Source organism: Carlito syrichta, unplaced genomic scaffold, assembly GCF_000164805.1.
Source record: "Carlito syrichta isolate Samal-C Ts95f unplaced genomic scaffold, Tarsius_syrichta-2.0.1 Scaffold311628, whole genome shotgun sequence".
NCBI lineage: Eukaryota > Metazoa > Chordata > Mammalia > Primates > Tarsiidae > Carlito > Carlito syrichta.
This window is the reverse complement of record NW_007255724.1, coordinates 765,524-787,274: the sequence shown is the minus strand read 5'-3', so window position 1 is coordinate 787,274 and position 21,751 is coordinate 765,524. Positions and strand designations below refer to the sequence as shown.

General features: G+C 37.9%; 2 pseudogenes; one reads left to right on the top strand and one right to left on the bottom strand.

Moving 5' to 3' along the window:
* Positions 1 to 3,803: 3,803 nt before the first annotated feature.
* LOC110596614 lies at positions 3,804 to 4,125 on the bottom strand (annotated as a pseudogene).
* Positions 4,126 to 14,099: 9,974 nt separating this feature from the next.
* LOC103271407 lies at positions 14,100 to 14,680 on the top strand (annotated as a pseudogene).
* The last annotated feature ends 7,071 nt before the right edge of the window (positions 14,681 to 21,751 follow it).

Here is a 21,751-nt window from a genome sequence, read left to right as displayed (position 1 = left end):
AAAGGTCTTCCTTTCAGTCTTTCTTTCTTTCTTTTTTAAAATTAGATTTAGTGGGTACAAGTGCATGTTTGCTACATGGACATATTGTATAGTGGTGGGGATTGGGTCTCAGATGGCCCATTCCTCAGGTAGTGAACGAACATTGTTTCCAATAAGTAATTTGTGAACCCTAACATCCTCCCCCCCCCCACTGGTGTCCCACTGACTATAACTTCCATCTTTGTGGCCACTTAACTCCTGCATATAAGTGAGAACATGTGGTGTTTGGTTTTCTGTTTCTGAGTAAACTCACTTAGAATGATGTTTTCCAGCTGTATCCATGGTGCTGCAAAGGATATGATTTCAATCTTTTTTATGACTGTTCTTTGAATCTTTCTAAGTGATGCTGTTTCTTCTTAGGAGGAAATGAAAGCATCATCTTAAACTAAATACTGATAATTTTCTCCTTAAATTCACCCAATCCTGCAGGGACATTGGGTTGCTCAAAATATAAATCCATTTACCTACCTACTATCGAATCTAAAGGATTCTTATCTGCTTCATAACAGGTCAATCCATTGTATGTAAGGCTTTGTCTTGCCAAATCTCAGAACCCATAAAACTTCATTTCTTTTATTTTTTACTGCATCATTTTTTTATCCAACCAGTTCCACCTTCTTAATAGATTTTTAATGAAGTGTGTGTCAAAAAACCCATTAAGTAAAATGAATAACTGGCTCCTCTCTTCCAACCAGGCTGAATTAGAATCCATGATACATTCCCATTTCTGAGATTTGGGGCATCCATAGTTCTCAATCTCCTGTATTCCTTCCCCTGTTCTACAAAGTACATATCATACTCTGACACATTATGTGCTTTATATACTTAAATGTTGACTATATGCCTCCCTGATTTAGACTTAAACTGCATCAGCAAAGGGATTTTGTCTGTCTTGATAACTACTACATTTCTAGTAACCAGAAGACACAAAATAAAATACAAATAAAATAACTACCTCCCTACCCCCCTCACCTTATTTATTTTACATTATTTGTCATATATAGTACTATATCATGTTTTTATTTATTTAATTTCTATGTCTTCCACTGAAATGTATGATTGATGATGGCAATAAAATAACCCTAGCACTTAGAGGAAATCCAGGAAATGTTATTAAATGAATGATTAAATCTCAACTTGTAAGTATATATCTATTATGGTGACATTGATTCTTAGAGTTATCACTTGAAAAGCATTTTTTTTTTTGAGTTGGAGTCTCACTCAGTTGCCCAGACTGGAGTGCAGTGGCCACTCCTGGCCACTGCAGCCTTGACCTGCTGGGCTCCAGCAATCCTTCCACCTCAGCCTTTCAGTAGCTGGAACTACTACCAGGCACACGCTACCATACCCGGCTAATTTTTTGATTTATTGTAGAGATGAGGTCTCACCTGCCCAGGTGGGTCTCGAACCCGCAGGCTCACGCAATCCACTCACCTCAGCCTCCCAAAGTGCTGGGATTACAGTGAGCCACCAAGCCTGGCTTGGTTTTGTTTAGAAGTAATTTGTAAGGCTAAATTTAATGACAGAGGTAAATCCAAAAATTAGGAGGAATTTGCAAGATAATAAAGGCTTGATTTAAGAAAGCAGAAACTAGGAAAGTGAAAGACACAATATGCTTGAGAAACATTAAGGGTTTAATAGTATAATAACTCCATGTAGGGCCTTGGGGATTGAGAAAAAAATAAAACAGATTAATTTCTAAACTAATAGCACTTTTCCAGTATAGATAAAGAGGTGAATAGCAATACTGATTTCTGAAACCGAAGACAAGCTGAGGAGAAACTTTTAAGGAGGAGACCTGATGGGTTATTTTGGACATGAGAAATTTGAAGTGGCTCTAGTTTATAGGAAGATCTTGGTCAATATCCAGATCTGTAACTCAAAAAGATAATAGAACCAAAACTGGATTTGGGAACCCTAAGAATGAATCAATTTCTTAAAATCAGAACACACATTCAAATAACATTTAGGAATACCTAGGACTTCAAACAATATTTAGTAAACTGAAAATTCCCTGTTTTATTTTATTTATTTATGCATAGGAGCAACAATTTAATTTATTCATCTTTGACTCCTCCAGTGTCTAGCATGGTGCCAGATACATGTTAAACACTTGCAAATGTTCTTTGAAATGTCAGACTGCTGACTGTAGCCACAGGCCCCTGCTTGATAGGGCCAAACCTGTCTCTTCCATCTCTTCAGATGCCATTCATCCCCTTGTCGCCCAGGCCAACCACATGTTCCTCAAATGTGTCAGGCTCAATCCACCACTTGGGATACTCTTACCCCATTCTTGGAACCGGTGGCAGTTTCTCATCTTTTTTTTTAGCTTGTTTTATTTTAATTTACTGACTATAACTTTATGATATTATGTAATATCTAGTGTTGACTAAGAATAACGTTTGAAAGAAGTCCATAAAATGCAAGTTCAGCTGAGGCAGAAAAATGACTAATAGCATTGGTCTGAGCTATTTATAAGTTTGCTAATATGTCTTTGTTCTCATAATCCTCATGATTTTCTCCTAGCTGACAAAATATTTATTACATGTTGACTCTATGATGTTAAATCTTCCAAATATCAAGCAACTGTCAACAATGCCTGGGTATTAATTATAATAGTGAGTCTAGTATAGGGTGCCATAGAAGAATACGCAGGGTAACAATGAAATCATACAAAGCCCTATAAGTGAGGCCACAAAATCTAGTGTGTATGCAATTTTCTGTATACCTGCAGAACCAACATGCATTTATCACAGAAACTAAGAGAAAGGACATTTTCTTGAAAAGAACTGCATGATGTCAAAGATCTAGAAACTGTACTATGATATTGGTATCTTTTATTCTATCTCATCAAGGGCTCACAAAATATATCTAACTGAGATCTTTTCTAGAAAAATAACTCCTTCACAAAATAGAATCGGCCACTACTTTTCAGGGGAGCTGCATTAAAAAATACATGAGCATTTAGGTAGATAAATTGCTAGAGCTGAAAATGCTTTCAGATGATTTTCCTATACATTTACTTTCTAATTAGTGCATTTCATCTATCTGTCAAGCGGTTTGATGCATTTAGTTGAAACCTTCCCCTTGTAAGAGATAAAGCAGCATATATTTTCCAAACTAGCAATTATTTTTTCATCCCTGTAACCTGATACTGATTACCTGATATTGCAACAGGGATTTTTTAAAACATCTGTAGGAGCTTGGAGGACTTACAGGGTAAGTCTGAAATGAGTCTAGAGCATCTAATCTTTTCACCAGGTGCTATTACAAAGCACTGGCATTTGTGATTCTGCAGCAGAAATCTCCAATGCCCTTTGTCTACCAGAGTTGCTTTTTTTTATGATTCAGAAATTCTAATAGTCTGGCAGACTAACTTTAAGAATGTGATCTAGGCAGCTTAAAGAGAAGCAGGCTTATGAAATACCTCACCTAGGGCAGATCCAATACTTTCTCCTAGATGGTGCTACCCACTTATCTTTCAGTCACAAGAAAGCACACCTGTTAAAGGGGACAGCATTTCCAGGTGAGTGAGGCAACTGCAGACAAAATCAGAAAATAAGAAAACATCCACTACCTGATTTGGTTTAAAGTTATCATGCAGTTTCCATTTATCTCCACATCTTCCAGAAACACCTTTTCTGTAGCAAAGTTACTAATGATGCATGTGGCTTCTGTCACAGTGATGTATTAGGTAAGCAGGTGTGTGCCAAGTGTCAGGGGTCACTCCAAAATGCATCTCTGTCACCTTCCATCCTTCCTCTTTAAGGCTCTGCCATTGATGCCAATCATGTTTTCATGCCTAAGAATGAAAATACTATGTTGCTTTCCTTTGATTTAAAAAAACTCATAATCCCCATAGTATTGGTCACCATTAAATATCTGAGGTGGCAGAAGTTTGCCCTGAGCAAGCTTTTCTTCTGGGGGGACGTTTTTATACATCTATTACCTCTGTTCTTTTGACATGGTGCTGTCCACCTCCTCACACTCTATCTTTTTGTCTTCCAGAAATCTAACTACATCCTGCTCTTTCTTCTTTATCACCATGAAGCCTGAGAAGGATGCTATGAACACATGAATGACCATAATCTCAGTGTGCCCAGCACGGACCCATGACCCTGGGCTCCAGTTTGATACTGACACCAAGGTTGAACCTGCTTTGTGCCACCACTGTGGAGAGAGAGTAGCTGTCAGGCAAGACCAGAGTTTACCTTCTTACCTACCTATCCCAAGCTGTGGTTACCTTGCTGAGCTATATGTTTGTTTGTTTACTGTGTGTCTCTCCAAGTAAAATGGAAGCCTCATGTGGGCAGGAGACTTGCCTGTTCATCTCTACTGCACACCTAGCTCCTTAACAACAGCCTGGCACACAGTAGATGCTCAAAAATATCTTGTGAATGAATTAACATTCAATATCAGAGAAGATATTACAGTCAAACTCTTAAACCTCACAGTGAGAATGTATGAATTAGAGGACAACCTATTAATATGAATCAAACTTCATTATATAAATGTAACAGTGAAATATAAGAAATAAACCAAGTATTTGTCAATAGAATGGAAATAAGTTATGTGTATCATGTGCAATATGCTATACAGTAATCAGAAATGTTGATCATTATCTATATTTACTGACACAAAAAAGGTCCTTGACATATACTTAAGATTCAAAAACAGGGGGTGGAGCAAGATGACACTCCCTACTGCCACCAAAAGCAGTGACTTGGGGGTCACACTGGTTTTAAAAAAAAAGGGAAGCTGAAGTTCCTGTAATGATCACAAGAGGGATAAACTTACTATTATTATTTTTTAATTTTGTCTTTTTTCTCTACTCTCTCAACACATAGCTTTCTATAAGAGTCTACTGATTTGACTGGCCTCTATTTCTACCTCCTTTGTTGCATATGGGTATATTTGAGGGAGAGTACATCTTTGATTATTTTTGTTGTTGCTTTCTTTAAATGTTTATCTGTCCATTTGTGTGCCTGTTTTTCTTCTTCTCCTTTTTTCTCTTCATCTCTCTTCATCCCCTCTCCATTCTTTTCCTTTTACTTATCTCATTTTGCTTTCAAGGGGCACACATATGCCCCCATCACATGGATAGATTGTAAGGTAGTGGGGAGTGGGTTCCAGGGGGCCCACATACCAGTCCGTGGGTACTGTGATCTGCAGATAGTTTCTGAACCAGGCTCCCCCCACCACACCTTAATCGGATCTCAAAACTGCAAATAGACAGCCCCCTCCCCTCAGTCCAGCTTCAAAATTGAACAAATCAAGATGATATACATAAGGAAGAATAGGGGATTGAGCAAACAGAAGTGAAATCTATTCACCCTATCACTGAGCAATGGAATTAGAGAGGGAGGGAAAATGGGGAGGAAAATCATCACAAATGAAGAAGAACCAAAGGAAGAACACAGGTACCATCCAGACTCCTGGGAAGACAGCACCTGAGAATACAGACTTTGGAACTCAAACAATGAAGAGGCCCATAATGACTGGATTCAAACCACAAACCCAGATATCAAGATATTAAGAGAGATAATGAATAGAAATGAGGAGATACAAGAAGAAAGAATGAAGGAGTTGATAACTGAGATGATGGCAATACAGAACACAGTAAAAAAAACAAACAACAAACTGACAAGCATGGAAAGCAGAATTAACCAAGCTGAAGACAGAATCTCAGAGCTTGAGGACGAAAATATGGAACCAACCCAAACTGTTAAAAACATAGAAATGAAGCTTAAAAAGATGGAATAAATCCTCCAAGAAATAAACAATTATATCAAGAGGCTGAACCTATGCTTAATTGGCATTCCTGAGGCAGGTAGCGACAGATACCACCCTGGAACAAGCATTCCATGAAATTATCCAATAAAACTTCCCTCATCTAATCAGAGATGTGACCATTCAAACACAAGAGATTCAGAGAACTCCTGCAAGGCCTTAAATGAGAAGACCAACTCCTAGTCACAAAGTAATTTGCTTACATAACGTAGGCATAAAAGAAAAAAATCTAAAGGCAATGAGAGAGAAAGGTTAGACTGCCTACTGGGGATGACCAATCAGACTAGCAGCAGACTTATCTATGGAAACTACAGGCTAGAGGAGATGAGTCCAATTTTCAAAGTACTGAAAAATAAACTATTTCAACCAAGAATCTCCTACCCAGCTAAGTTAAGCTTCATCAATAGAGAAATAAAATCCTTTCCAGATATTCAGTCCCTAAGAACTTATGCCATCTCCAGACCAGCTCTACGAGAAACACTTAAGAAAGTATTGAGCATAGAAGAAAGAAAGAAAAAAAATCCACCATGCTCTTCCCAGAATGTAGGAAAAATATTGAAAATACACATATATATCAACCCTCAAATCCAACAAACAACAGCAAACTCTATAAGAACCTCATGACAGGGATAAACTCTCACATCTCAATAATCAGTCCAAACATGAATGGACTAAATGCACCACTGAAAAAAAATAGAATGGCAAACTAGATTTCAAAAATGACACAACAATATGCTGTCTCCAGGAGACTCATCTCACTAGAATGGACACTCACAGACTCAAAGTTAGAGGATGGAAAACAAATTTTCAGGTGATGGAACACAAAAGAAAGCAGGAGTTGTAATCTTAGTAACAAACAAAATAACCTTTAAGCTATCAAAAATTTAAAAAGATACAGAAGATCACTACATAATGATAAAGGGTTCAATCCATCAATAAGAAATATCCATCCTAAAAGCATATGCGCCCAACATAGGAGCAATAACTTTTATAAAGCAGCTTCTAGGTAAACTAAAAAAAAGTTATTGACGCTAACACTATCATAGCTGGAGACTTCATTACCCAACTAACAACCCTAGATAGATCCTTGACACCAAAAATCAACAAGGAGATCCATAACCTCAACTTGATGCTTGACCAAATGGACTTAATAAATACTTATAGAACACTTTCCCCAACAACTATGGAATATGCATTCTACTCATCATCATATGGAATGTACTCCAAGATCAACCACATCCTTGGCCATAAATCAAGCATAAACAAATTCCATAAGATCAAAATACTTCCATGAACCTTCTCAGACCACAGTGAAAAAAAAAATATCAGCATCAACAAAACTACCCACAAACTCATAATGACATGGACAGTATACAGCACAATGCTGAACAACTCCTTGGTCAACATGGAAATCAAAGCAGAAATTAAAATATTTCTCAAAACAAGTGAAAATAAAACATATCTTACCCAAACCTCTGGGATACCATGAAAGGAATACTGAGAGGCAAATTCATTTCTGTACAAACACACATCAAGAAAGTTGAAAGATAACAAGGCCACCAGCTTAACAAGTTAACAGCTTAACAGATCACCTAAGGGAGTTGTAAAGACAAGACCACCAAAACCCTATCTTCAGCAGAAGAATTCAGGTCATCAAAGTAAAAGCTCAAATATAGGACATAAAAGACAAAAATGTCATGAAATCAACAAAACAAAAAGTTGGTTCTTTGAAAGATTGAACAAGATTGACAGACCTCTAGCCAGATTGACCAAAAAAGAGAGAAAAAGCCCAAATAAACACAATCAGATATTTAAAAGATCAAATCACAACAGGTCCCAAAGAAATACAAAAAACTATCAGAGATTACTACTCACACCTATATGGAAAAATTCAAAAACCTAAATGAAATAGAGGACTTTCTGACATCACATAACCTCCCAAGATTGAAATAAGGAGACACTGAGACTCTAAATAGATTAATAACAACTCAGGGAAATTGACTCTGTCATAAGAAAACTACTAGACAGATTTCTGGCAGAATTCTACAAAACACACAAGGAGGAGCTAATCCCAATTCTATTGAAAGTATTTCAGGTGCTCGAGAAAGATGGAACACTCCCCAAATCACTTTATAAAGCTAACATCACACTGATACCCAAACAGGGTAAAGATCCAACAAAGAAAGAGAACTACAGGCCAATATCCCTTATGAACATAGATACAAAAATACTCAACAAGATTCTAGCAAATCAGACCCAATGAACATCTCAAAACCATCCACCATGACCAAGTAGGCTACATCCCCAGGATTCAGAGCTGGTTCAACATCCACAAGACCATAAATGTAATTATACAGCAACAGATGTAAAAGCAAGTACCACATGATTATGTAATTAGATGCAGAAAAAGCTTTCAATAAAATCCAGCATCCCTTTTTGATAAAAACCCTTGAACACCTAGGCATACCTAGAATGTACCTCAAAATAGTAAGAGCCATCTATGATAAACCCACAGCCAACATATTGCTAAACAAACAAAAATTTGAACCATTTCCCCTTAAAACTGAAATAAGACAAGGCTTCCACTTGCACCCCTCCTGTTCAACATAGTGTTGGAAGTCCTAGCTAGAGCAATTAGACAAGACAAGGAGATTGAGAGTATCCACACAGGAAAAGAGGAAGTGAAGTTATCTCTCTTTGCTGATAAGATTCTGTACCTTGAAAATCCAAGAGAATCTGCCAAAAACCTTCTTGCACTGATAAAGGACTTTGGTAAAGTCTCAGGGTACAAAATCAACATGCAAAAGAAAGTCACATTCTTATATACCAACAACAAACAGGGAAAAAACCAATAAAAACCACAATCCCATTCACCATAGCAACAAAAGAAAAATGACATCATCTCAACATCTTCTTAAACAGAGAAGTGAAAGATCTTTACCATGAAAACTACAAAACGCTGTTCAAAGAAGTCAAAGATGACACAAACAAATGAAAAATATTCCGTGCTCATGGATTGGAAAAATCAACATTGTTAAGGTGTCCACCCTACCAAAGGCAATCTACAGATTTAATGCACTATTCATTAAATTACTAACATAATTCTTCTCAGACTTGGAAATGACAATACAGATATTCTTATGGAAACATAAATGATGAGTATCCCAAACAATCCTCAGCAAAAGAAACAAAACCAGAGGTATCTCATTTCTAGACTTTAAACTTAATTATGTGACTACAATAATCAAAACAACATGGTATTGGTACAAGTACAGGTATTTAGACCAATGGAATAGAATAGAGATTCTGGAAGCAAAACCTCAATTTCTCAACCAATTTATCTCCAATAAAACCTCCACTAGCAGCCACTGGGAAGATGAGAACTTATTCAGTAAATAGTACTGAGAAAACTGGCTAACCACATACAAATATTGAAACAAGACCCTACCTCTCACCATACACAAAAATCAACTCTAAATGGATCAAAGACCTAAATGTAAAACCTCAAACTATAAGAACCTTAGAAAATGTAGGAGAGACCCATATGGAAATTGGAACTGGCAACCAATTCCTGATTAAAACCCCAAATGTCCATGCCATAAGAAATAAGATAGATAAGTGGAACCCCATCAAACTGAAAAGCTTCTGCAAAGCAAAAGAAACCATCATGAGAGCAGGGAGATAGCCCACAGAATGGGGGAAAATTTGCCAACTGTATATCTGACAAAGCCCTAACGTCTAGGCTCTATAAGGAACTCAAATGTGCCAAAAAGAAAAAAGATCAAATACCCCCATTAAAAAGTGGGCAAAAGATATGAATAGACACTACTCAAAAAAAAGACATACAGTCAACAGATACATGAAAAAAAAGCTCAGCTTCACTAATCATCAAAGAAATGCAAATTAAAACCACACCGATGCCACCTAACTCTAGTCAAGAAGGCCATCATCAATAACTCAAAAAACAACATATACTGGACAGGATGAGCAGAAAAGGAAATGCTTTGATGGGTGGCAGTGTAAGCTAGTACACCTCTGTGGCGATTGTAAAAGATCTAAAAATTGACCTTCCATATGACCCAGCAATTCCCCTTCTGAGAATATACCTGGAGGAACTCAAATCACTCTCTGAAAAAGATACCTGCATATTCATGTTTATTGCGGCATTATACACAATAGTAAAAACATAGAACCAACCGTGCTAACATCAAAAATGGATGATTAAAAAAAAAAGTGGTACATGTACACAATGGATTATTACACAGCTGTAAAGAAGGACAAAGTTTTGAACTTTGCAGCAACTTGGATGGATTTAGAGCCTATAATACTCAGTGATTTATCACAGAAATGAAGAACTGAGTACTATTGTTCTCACTCATAAGTGGACCCTGGAAAATTATCATAATACTATTTTTTTAAAAGGGTCGGCAGAGGTGGGAAACTGCTGTGGGAGCACAAGTACCATTCATCAATAATGGTACTTTATCAATAATTCATCAATAATGGTACTTGATCTCACACCAGGTAAAGTGGGGACCAAAGTCAGGTCCCGAGTGTACTTGTAAAATGGCCATTTGTATACCAAATCCTGAATTGTACCCCACATCTTTAAAATAAAAATAAATAAATAAACAAAAACAGGATTCACAATAAAATAGAAAAAGTGCTCAAATCATTAATTGTCAGAGAAATGAAAATTTAAAAAAAACTGAAATATTTCCTTACACCAGTCAGAATGGTTATTATTAAAAAGTCAAAAAGCAACAGATGTTGGTGTGGATATGGAAAAAAGGGAATGCTTGTACACTGTTGGTGGGAATGTAGATTGGTTTGACCGCTATGGATCTTAGGGTTGGGTAATATTCCATTGCATATATAGTTTTTCTTTATCTAGTCTCCATCAATGGACACTTAGATTGATTCCATATCTTTGTTTTTGTGAATTATGCTGCAATAAACATCCAAGTACAGGTATCTTTTTGGCATAATGATATCTTTTATTTTGGTTAGATACTCAGTAGTGTGTTTGCTGTATAGAATGGGGGTTCTATTTCTAATTCTTTGAAAAATTTTCCATATACCTCTCCATAAATGTTGAACTAATTTACAACCCCGTCAACAGTGTATAAGCATTTCCTTTGTTTTCTTTTCTCCCCTTTCCCCCCACCCCCCGCCCCAGCACTGTCTCTGGGCACACATTTTTAATCCACAGTTTGAGCAATGAGTTCAAATTCTAGTTCTGCCCTTCATTAGCTATGTAATCTTGGGTGAGGTACTTAGTATCTTTAAATCTCAGTTTCCCTATCTGTAAACTGGAGATGACAGCCCTATGTCATAGGGGTACTGTGAGAATAATTAATGCAGAGCACTTACTGTAGTGCTCATTAAATGCTAGCAAGCACTTGATTAATAATAGGTCTTTCATTATCCTTCTAACAATGATCTCTCATAACCATTGCTTTGGTCTAAGGGAGAGAAGGTTTTGTTCAAGGTGCCGAACTTCAATTCCTTCTTCTTGGGACCTGCTCCACTTTCCTGTGTTCTTTCTCTTCTTCCACCACCACTTTACTTCACTCAGCCATGACCGTCTCATCACACACAAACACACACACACACACACACACACACACACACACACACACACACACACACCCCTAAAAACACAAAGTGTCAGAAATCTTGAGAGTTTCAAATCACCTCCAGGTCATGTAGGCAATTTTTTATAGGGGATTTTCAAAGATAGTCCTCCTACTTCCTTTTTTCTGCTGCCTGGTCTTGTGGGGGCTCCAAAGTGATTTTCAGGGTACCCAATTGAACTTCCATATAATCCAGCAATCCGTCTTTTGAGAATATACTTAGAGGAACATAAATCGCTCTACCAAAGAGGCACCTTCATGCACATGTTTATTGCTTCACTATTCACAATAGCAAAAACATGGAGCCAACCCCGCTGCCCATTGAAAGTGGAGTGTATAAAGAAAATGTGGTACATATACATGATGAATTATTATGCAGCCATAAAGAAAAACAAAATCATAGCCTTCACAGCAACTCTGACGCAACTAGAGACCATCATACTAAGTAAACTCTCACAGAAACAAAGAACTGAATACTTCAAGTTCTCACTCATAAGTGGCCCTGATCACTGGTGATAGTAGCACACAGGTGGTCACCTATTCTTTCTTACTTGTCTTTATTTATTTATTTTAGAGTTGTGGGGTACAAGTGAGGATTTACTACATAAGTAGGTTGTATACAGGTGAAGTTTGGTAGGTTGCATGCAGGTGAAGTTTAGCCCTCTCTTACCCTGTTAGTGGACCAGGTATCCATGGTGTTGCCATGTGCCCCCTTCCTTCCTTTTTTCTCCCTCCTTTCCTTAGCAGTGTCCAGTGTCTTGCGGATCCCACCCATGTGTTACTATCACCATTGATCAGGGTCCACTTATGAGTGAGAACTTGAAGTATTCAGTTCTTTGTTTCTGTGAGAGTTTGCTTAGTATGATGGTCTCTAGTTGTGTCAGAGTTGCTGTGAAGGCTATGATTTTGTTTTTCTTTATGGCTGCATAATAATTCATCATGTATATGTAACACATTTTTTTTATACACTGCACTTTCTTTTTTTGAGTTGGAGTCTCACTCTGTCGCCCAGACTGGAGTGTAGTGGCTGCTCCCAGCCACTGCAGCCTTGACCTGCTGGGCTCCGGTGATCCTTCCACCTCAACCTTCCAAGTAGCTGGAACTACAGGCACGCGCTACCATCCCTGGCTATTTTTTAAAATTATTGTAGAGATGAGGTCTTGCCAAGTTGCCCAGGTGGGTCTCGAACCCGCAGACTCAGGCAATCCACTCACCTCAGCCTCCCAAAGTGCGGAAATACAGGCTGAGCCACCGAGCCCGGCTACACTCCACTTTCAATGGGCAGCGGGGTTGGCTCCATGTTTTTGCTATTGTGAATAGTGAAGCAATAAGCATGTGCATGAAGGTACCTCTTTGGTAGAGCGATTTATGTTCCTCTAAGTATATTCCCAAAAGAGGGATTGCTGGATTGTATGGAAGCTCAATTGCTAGTTCTTTGAGAAATCGCCACACTACTTTCCATAGAGTTTAAACTAGCTTACATTCCCATCAACAATGTAGCAGAATTTCCTTTTCTCTACAGCCACGTCAGCACCTATTATTTTTTGTCTTTAACAGCCACCCATACCCGTGTTAGGTGGTGATATCTCACTGTGGTTTTGTTTCACATTTCTTTGATAGTTAGTGAGACAGAGCATTTTTTCATGTTTGTTGGCTGCTTGTATGTTTTCCTTTGAGACGTGTCTGTTCATGTCATTTGCCCATTTAAAATATTTTTTTCAGTTCATTTGAGTTCCTTGTAGACCTGGATGTTAAATCTTTGCCAGATGCATAGCTTGCAAATATATATATTTTAATTTCATGAGTTGTCTCTTTACTCTTTTGATGGTTTCTTTTGTTGTGTAGAACCTTTTCAGTTTGATAAGGTCCCACCTGTCATTCTTAGCTTATGTTATATTTGCTTTTGAGGACTTGGCCATGAATTCATTGACTACTCTAATGTGCAGGAGAGTATTACCTATTTTTTCTTCTAAAATTCTTATAATTTGAGGTTTCACATTTAAGCCTTTAATCTATTTTGAGTTAATTTTTGTATATGGTGATAAGTAGGGATCCAGTTTCATTCTTCTGCATGTGACTAGCCAGTTTTCCCAGCACCATTTGCTGAATATACTTTCTTTTCTCTGATGGTTATTATTGATGACTTTGTCAAAGATGAGTAGGTTGAGGGACCCTGGTTTTATTTCCAAATTCTCTGTCCTATTCCATTGGTCTAAGGGATACAAGCATAAATCTTTAAAACCACTTTTCTAGTCACCTTGTATAGTTGATACATTCAAAATAGGAACTGTTACAGTGAAAAATCTGAATGAGGAATTCCCTCGGGGAAAATCCAGAGTGAATATATATCATTTAAGGCATACATCAGAAAATGAATACATGAAGAATAATATTAAACGGTACTAATATATAATTAAAAGGAATTCTAGGGGGGAAAAGATGAGAAAGAAGAAATATGAGCAGAAAGAAGGCCTAGAGGGGGCGAAAGTTGCATGCGGTGCTGTGAGTGGTAGAAGCAGGAGGATCTGAAAATGCTGACTTGGGACCCAACTGGGGAGGGAGGAAGGGAGGGAGGAAGTAAGGAGGTGCGACTGGAGACCTTGCTGTCTGGTGGGGGAGGAGACAGAAGAGAGAATGACTCTTCCAGGTGGAGTTCGTGGAGGCTTTAATCCAGGTAGTGGAGGCATTAGCTTCAACCGGGGCGGCAGCAACAACCACTTCTGAGTCGGAGGCCGAGGCAATTTCAGATGGTGTGGCAGGGGAGGATTTGGAGGAAGGGGTGGCCACAGAGGCTTTAGCAAAGGTCAAGACCAAGGACCTCTAGAACGAGTAGTTGTATTAAAGTTCCTGCCTCCTTGTGAAGATGACACAGCTTGTAAATGTATCACAGATGAAAATAAGGTCTCCTATTTCAATGCTCCTATTTCTTTAGAAAACAAAGAACAAATTGGAAAAGTAGACGGAATATTTGGACAACTTAGGGATTTTTATTTTTCAGTTAAATTTTCAGAAAACATGAAAGCATCATCCTTCAAGAAACTACAAAAGTTTATATAGAGCCATAGAAGCTACTGCCATTGCAGAGGCTTTTCCCTCGACCTCCAGGTGAGAAAGGACCTCCAAGAGGTGGTGGCAGGGGAGGTTGAGGAGGAGGAAGAGGAGGAGGTGGCAGAGGTGGTGTTCGAGGTGGTGGTTTCAGTGGGAGAGGGCATTAAGTGTAAGAGTTGACCAACAATGTAATATTGTGGACTGAAAAGAGGCTGTTTGGGTTATATTAGAAGAGTCATTTAGAAAAGACTTACAAACTTGTATGCATTGTAGCTTAGTTGGGCTAAACTAAAAGCCGCTTAGATTCAGAAGTGCACATTTGTCCAATTTCCCTCTTTTCCTCTCCTAGCATGACCTTCCCTGACAGCCAATTACATCTAGTAAGCCATTGCTGGTGAAGAAAAAACAGTCAGCAAGCCAGACCATCTAATAATTAGTAGAGTGGTCCAAGACTGGCAGGAGAGTGTCTGAAAGCCTAGCTAGAGTGGGTGTTGCCCACCTCCCCTCCTTCTGTGAATGCGAGGACATGGGACTGTTATAGGCCAGGGCTCTGGGAATAGAAGATTCTTACAATTATGTTTTAAAACTATTTAAAGCTATCATTTTAAATGTTGTAACTTCCCCTTTCTTCAAAATGTTGCAATTGTCAGCTCCTTCCTTTAAAAAGAAAACTGTAAAGGAACATATTGTAAATTCTAAAATATTATCAAGAATGTCAGCTTGACCCGGAGACTTTGTGTTATCATTGGCCACATATAAAAAATGTTAATGTAAATCTTGAATCTTGCTAAAACTTTACATAGGCTTTAAACTTGGGGTGGGTAAAGGGCTATGAATTTGAGATATAAATACTTAAATGAATTTGTGTTGCTTTGAATGGGTTTTTTGGTAAGGATGCCTGTTTCCCTTTAACCTGGTTATAGAAATAAAACACTCCCTTTTCTCCAAGTCTCTACTGCTCATTTTTTCATTGGCCACAAGAAAAAGCAGCTGATTTTGTTGGATTGGGCCATTTCATAACCTTCCTTGCCTAGGAAAATTGACAAATAAGCATGCCTAACATTCAGATAATGTCAGCATCTTGCATCAGAATTTGGATCTACTGACACTGTCCTTACTAATTTCAATGTAGTTAAACCTTCTTATATCCACATTAGTACATATAAATCTTAGAACCTTTTGAACTTATAGTTTTAGTTACCAGAAACTCTTTCTGATAATGAGCTTTTCTCTTCTCTTAAAATATTTTTTCTTTTTGATAATGAACTCTAGAGTGCCTTGAGCATAAGACTGTATAGTCTAAACAATTGTGATTGTTAACTTAATCAACTTCCTTGGTGTACACTTCATGAAGTCAGGTATATTTGTGTATTGTATACACAATTTTATCATTAATACATAGATAGTACATGACAGTAGAGATTGGGTTAATCATCACCATCCTCATCTACCTACTAATCTTTTTAACTCTGCTACCCTCCAGCCTTCAACTTCCTTTAAGAGGCATCACTTACCCACTGTTCCTTAGCTGTTCCTTCAGTGCGGCAGTGTCTGCGAGCCCCGTGCTCCTGAGACTTAGAGCAGGTTCTCGTCCACTTCACAGAATATCTTCTTGGTCTCCTTGTGGGTCCCATATATTTGTTCCTCAGAGCTCAGGAATTGTCAGAGGCTGGCTTTTCTGGTACTGGATATCAAACTCTTGAGACAAATATTGATTTTGAAGACCTTCTGCTGCGATGGCTCCCTACAGGCAGGACAGTGGGCAGGAGTTTAGGCTTCTTCCCAGGAAAGGCAGAGACAGGGCCTATAGAAACTGTGCTCACAGCTGATGGTGACTGGGTCTACAAGATAGTTCAGGCAGATGAGACAGGTGAGTTCTTTTTGGAAGGAGTGTAGGATTTCTGAGTCCAATTTTCTGTGGAAATCAAGAAGGGGTTTGGCAGTAATGGGACACTGCTAGGGGAGGGAAAGGAGGGCACATAATATCAATAAGGGTATCTGATCTCAAACCAGGTAAAACAGGGACCAAATGGAGGCTCAAACTTTACCTGTACAACGACCACTTATCTACCTAATCCTGAATTGTACCCCACATGTTTAAAATAAAATTAAATTAAATAAAAAACACTTCTTATACAGCATGCAATAATAAAAGACACATCTCATACAACATGCAGCAAGCTATAAACTCATACAACGTGCAACAGTGACAGACACATCTCATACAAATGCACCCATTATAAACATTACTTATACAATATACAACAGTGAAAGACACATCTAATGCAACATGAAGCCAGTTATGAGCACATCTTACAACGTGCAACAGTGAAAGACAAATCATTCAGCCAATTATAAGCACATCTTATACAATGTGCAACTGTGACAGACAAGTCATACAATATGCACCCATTATAAACAATTATACAACATGCAACAGTGAAAGATATCTCATACAGCATGCACTCAGTTATAAACACATGTTTTAAAAAAGAAATAATTGCAATAACTGTGTGATGAAATGTCAGCATCTTAAACAGAGCTGAAGAGAGGGTGAACAGGGTGATACAGAGAAATGTCTCAGATCATTTAGCAGATAAATCCATAGAAACAGGTGGCTGATAGTGAGGCATGGAGAATGATGGTATCATTTTTGTGTTACATAAACAGCATAATGTGGGATTAATTGTAGCACGATAGCGCAAGCAGGGGAAAAAGGAAGAATAAAGACTCATACACATAATGTTTAATAATCTTTCCAGAGCTATTAGACAACTCAATTATTAAAATCAGGAAGTCAAACAATCCCCATTTTAAATATGTAAAGTGTAGATTTATTTTGTTTCAGATGTGCAAAACAATTTTTTGGCTGTTTTTAAAGATTTTTTTCTTATTTATATTCTGGGCAAATATATTTACCCACTCTTGGTTTGCATTTTATTTCTCACATGGTATTTTTTGGAGGACAAAGTCATCATTTTTAATAAGAGCAACTAATTTTTTTAGTTATTACCTTTTCATCCTTCCTGGGAAGCTTTTCTCTGGAAAAATATACTATTTTTTTCCCTCCACCTTCACTTCAATCCATCTGGAAATGACTGTGTGTGGTTTGAAGTAGAGGTCAATATGCATTTATGTCTATTTGCATATCCAATTGATCCAGTACTGACCTGATCACTTTGTGATTTTCAATGCACAAGAGCACACAAACAGCTCAAGACTGTGTATACATGTGATGAGAACAACAAAGGAAAGCATAGCATACATAGGGAGGGAAATTAGATTACCCCAAAGTACAGATTATAAAATAAAACATGATGGTTAAGTACTATATAGCCACATGAAGAGAAGATACAAGATTTCAAGGGTGCTATTGAATCTTTATGCTACGTTTTCATAAAGGGAGAGATTTCTAGTCTCTTGCATTGACTTTAATTTCATTCAGACACTTTCATCCTCTATTATTCTACTCTGTGACAGTTCAAAAATAAAGCAGATTCAGAAAATATGGACTATGCCATGCATTATGGGTAATGATTTCCCCAAAATAAAGAACCAATACTTTTGTTCTCAATGTTATCACCGTATTTAATAATAAACAGTAAATAAGTTTTAATGACATTAGAAGGAAACATAACACATTAAATATAACCTATTTGTCCTGTTTGATAACACACAGGGAAGAAGGCTGCCTGTGACAAAGGAGTTCCCAGAGTATATGACAATTCCTGATTTGTCTCTGGTCAGAAGCGACTACAGCAAAAGATAGCCCTGAGCTGGGGAGAGAAGGTGCAAGAAGAGATGCTACATATCAGGGAACTTTGAGTAACATCAACAAAGCTCACAGTTCTACCTTCATAATCCGGGAATACTCAGACTCAGCCAGTAGGCCTTGCCACATATTGAAAGATCAGTGGGGAGGCAGTAAAGAGACTGCAGTGACTGTCCTCCTTAACACATCCAAAAAGAAAGAGCCCTTTCTTATCTATGTTGTCATTCCTATGATCTTTCTTCCAGTAATCACTGCAGACTCGAAAAGCCCAATTCTAAGAGTTTGCCACATCCACCTCCCAGTAGAATCTGCCAGAGGTAAAATTCTGAGTACCCATGCAAGAAAACAATCAGGTCTGGGGGTGACACAGGCTGCATCCTCAGGATCATATCCAACACTCGCGTTTCCCAACTCTCCATACAGGATGACGTGACTGTTGGCTCCTTCACGGACCACAGTGATAGCCACTGCAGAAAGAAAGAAAAGTGTGTAGACACATATGTAAATAATATTACTAGAATTTCTGAGAGAAAAGTTGTTCTATCAAAAATTACTTTACCAGGAAATATAGGGTCACAGCAACAAGGACAACTGTGGTTGTAATATCTAGTAAAGTATAAGGATAACTAATATATCTACAGAACAAATAAATCCCCAACCACACATATTGCACATTTTTAAAAAATTCAAATATCAAGAGTCAAATGTAAGCTCAATCTCTTTCAATTGAATTGTCAAAGTAAAATTGAAGCATAATGTGCCCTAAATGCTCTTCAGTTAACAAGAATAATAGCAAATATATCTCTATATATATCTATCTCTCTCTCTATATATATATATCTATATATCTCTCTCTCTATATATAGATTATATATTACTTTCTAAATCCTAGTGCTATCATTTTGGAAGAAATGTACAGATTTACTTTCCAGAGGCACCACTGTACATAACTGGATAAAAAAATCCATATGTCTACGTTATAAGTGGTAATTTAGATCAGATTTTTGTGAAATCCTTTACCAGTCCCTCTGGTCTTCTGTTCTGGCTCTGGACTGAGGTGAATTTTAAGATTTAACAAGTAGTTCTTATTGTAAGTAAACTGAAATTGATTTTGTTTCTATTTTTACTTCTTATTTGTAAAAACATTTCTTCTTTTAGCTTTTACATATTAATTTAAATTTCACATTATATGAATGCTATATGTTCACAGTAAAAAATATACTAGAAACCCATCAAACTCTAGTAAACTATTCCTCATACAAGAATTCCTAATAATTAGAATGAAATATATGGAGATGTGCTAAATAAATGTACAATTTCATATGAAACATTACATAACAAATCTTAAATCTGACTATTGTTCTCAATTTTCAATTTGTGATATCATTTTCTTTGCCCATTATATAGTAATTAGCAATTAGAAGTCTGGTTCATACTGATGTTTTCTACTATCTTTCACACTTAATATTATGTCTGACTGTAAAAGCAGAAACAGATATAAAAGGCTTGCATAGTCATAAGATTTGTTTCTAAAAACATCTGATGAAGGATGTAAAACATCTGATGAAGGATGAAGACTTTCCCACGTGATCCTAACAGCATATAATGGAACGTGGGAATCCTACCAACAACCGACACTCACCTTGGAAGTAGCTGAGCCTGTCCATCAGTCCAGTGATGGGTCCTGCACTGAGCTCTGGGTTCACAGGCTGGAGCATGTCCAGCAGCACAGACTCACTCCTGAGGAGAAAGACGTAGACCCCCCAAAATCATTAATTTAATTTAAAAGACACATTATTTGAATCCTTTTAGCCTACAAAATTGGAAATGTAAAAATCACCGATTTCTTCTTTCATATTCTTAGTCACAGTTCCTGAATTTTCAAGCATAATGGAAAAGTCTACCTGAGTCAGAATCCAGCCTAATCCCTCTTATTGCCCAAACCTTGAGAGAATCCTGTTATTTCTCTGAGAAATGTAAAAAGCAAAATCTGGGTTCCAACCCTCACCAGACTCCTTTGAAACTCTCTGCAAAAGGGGGCTTCTTTGAAGCCTGAATCTGTTGCTTTCTTCAAGGTAGAGGCTGTGAAATTTTTCCCCAGCAGAGATATCAGCCCTTAGACCAGAGCTTCCCTAGAGGCCTCCAGAGCTTCCCTAGAGGCTTCCACAGCTCTCACACTCTGGTGGTTTGTTTAATCTATTTCTAAATAAACTGACATATTCATGAACAACAAATCAGCACTTCCTCACTGCTAAGATACTTCCTCTGCACTCTCCTTCCATGCCTCTAGTTTACTCTCTCCCCTTTTAGAAAACTTAATATTTACAAAACTTAATACTTTCTCCTGATGGCTCTCCTAAAGGGTCTCACCGTGGCACCCAGGATGGAGTGCAGTGATGCTATTCTGGCTCACTGCACCTAGACCTCCTGGGCTCAAGTGATCCTCCTGTCTCTGCCTCTTAGTAGCTAAAGCTACAGGTGGCACCACACCCAGCTAATTGCATGTGCAGGCTTTTGAGACATAAAAGGGAAATAAGGAATGCAAATGCTTGCCTACCTTTTTTGGGGGTGAAGTCAATTTTTTGCAACATTTCCATTGAACCTGCCAAATAAAATCACTGAGTGTGGTCACAAAACTGTATGTTGGAAGAAGGAGTATATGGATTCCTAACAATTCAATTTAGCTCTAAAGTTCGGTTCTTAACTTATGTTACCTTTCTGTAAATATGTATAAGGAGAGTCCAAATACTGTGAAATCAAGAAAATATAAGGGTTGGGAGAGAAGAATCAAGCTTGTTTTTCTATGTGATTGTCTTAAAAAACAATGTATTGCCGGGCTCGGTGGCTCAGCCTGTAATCCAGCGCCTTTGGGAGGCTGAGGTGAGTGGATTGCCTGAGCCCACGGGTTCGAGACCCGCCTGGGCAGCAAGACTTCTTCTCTACAATAAATCAAAAAATCAGCCGGGCGTGGTAGCACATGCCTGTAATTTCGGCTACTTGGAAGGCTGAGGCAGAAGGATCGCCGGAGCCCAGCAGGTCAAGGCTGCGGTGGCCGGGAGCGGCCACTGCACTCTGCACTCCAGTCTGGGCGACAGAGTGAGACTCCAACTCAAAAAAAAAGTCACCTCAGCCCAGAGCCAGAACAGAAGACCCGAGGGACTGGAAAAGGATTTCACAAAAATCTGATCTAAATTACCACTTATAACGTAGACATATGGATTTTTTTATCCAATTATGTAGAGTGGTGCCTCAGGAAAGTAAATCTGTACATTTCTTCCAAAATGATAGCACTAGGATTTAGAAAGTAATATATATCTACATATATATGGAGATATATATATATATATATATATATATATATATATATATATATATATAGAGAGAGAGAGAGAGAGAGAGAGATATTTGCTATTAATCTTGCCTGGTTGGATACTTTGAAGGGGCAATATCATCCCAGCAAAGTAGG